Source organism: Oncorhynchus gorbuscha, linkage group LG07 (assembly GCF_021184085.1).
Source record: "Oncorhynchus gorbuscha isolate QuinsamMale2020 ecotype Even-year linkage group LG07, OgorEven_v1.0, whole genome shotgun sequence".
Classification (NCBI taxonomy): Eukaryota; Metazoa; Chordata; class Actinopteri; order Salmoniformes; family Salmonidae; genus Oncorhynchus; species Oncorhynchus gorbuscha.
In genome coordinates this window covers 14,992,308-14,993,619 of record NC_060179.1, presented here as the reverse complement: position 1 = coordinate 14,993,619, position 1,312 = coordinate 14,992,308, and positions in this window count along the sequence as shown.

Here is a 1,312-nt window from a genome sequence, read left to right as displayed (position 1 = left end):
CCCGGCCAAACCCTACCCCGGGCCAAACCCTAACCCGGCCAAACCCTAACCCAACCAAACCCTAACCCGGCCAAACCCTACCCCGGGCCAAACCCTACCCCAGGCCAAACCCTAACCCGGCCAAACCCTACCCCGGGCCAAACCCTACCCCGGGCCAAACCCTAACCCGGCCAAACCCTACCCCGGGCCAAACCCTAACCCGGCCAAACCCTACCCCGGGCCAAACCCTACCCCGGGCCAAACCCTAACCCGGCCAAACCCTACCCCGGGCCAAAACCCTAACCCGGCCAAACCCTACCCCGGGCCAAACCCTAACCCGGCCAAACCCTACCCCAGGCCAAACCCTAACCCGGCCAAACCCTACCCCGGGCCAAACCCTAACCCGGCCAAACCGTAACCCAACCAAACCCTACACCCAGCCAAACCCTACCTCGGGCCATACCCTAACGCGGACGATGCTGGGTCAATTGTGCGCCACCCTATGGGACTCCCAATCACGGCCGGTTGTGATACAGCCTGGAATTGAACCAGGGTCTGTAGTGACTACTATAGCACTGAGATGCGGTGCCTTAGACCGCTGTGCCTCTCGGGAACCCCCTGACTGTGTGTTAGAGAGAGAGGAGTCTTGTAGGTAGGGTTAAGCCTGGTACAGAAACTAGAGAGGTGAGAGAGACTGCATTTTGTGCGTGTGCGCGTGCGTGCGTGTATTGTGTGCAAATAGTGTTGATTTTGTACAGTACAGGTGTGTGTGATTGTTTTGTACACATGATGAAAATATAAAAATGACACTTTTATAAGAACCTGCCATTGGCTCCACATCACACTATACATTGCAATAAAGTGCTTTGATTGGTTAAGCCGTGTCTGGTGTGCTGTTATTGCTTCTAATACTTTGAGTGGTGCTCAGTGGAAAGAGAAAGGAGTTGCACAAGTTCTAGGATCAGTTCCCTTTACCAATCCTAACCTGAAGTAGTAGGGCAGGTTGTTATTGAGTGGTTAGTCAATGGGCTAGAGCATAATTACATATAACTTGTAGACTGCAAATTTACCACAAGAAGCCCAAATAGATATTGGACTAAAACCTAATTTCAATCTTTGCTTACATTTGTATACAATCACATACACAGTCCACAAAACATTAGGAACGTCTTCCTAATATTGATTTGCACACCCCCTTTTGCCCTCAGAACATTCTCAATTTGTCTGGGCATGGACGCTACAAGGTGTCAAAAATGTTTCACAGGGATGCTGGCCCACGTTGAACCCAATGCTTCCCACAGTTGTGTCAAATTGACTGGATAACATTTGGATG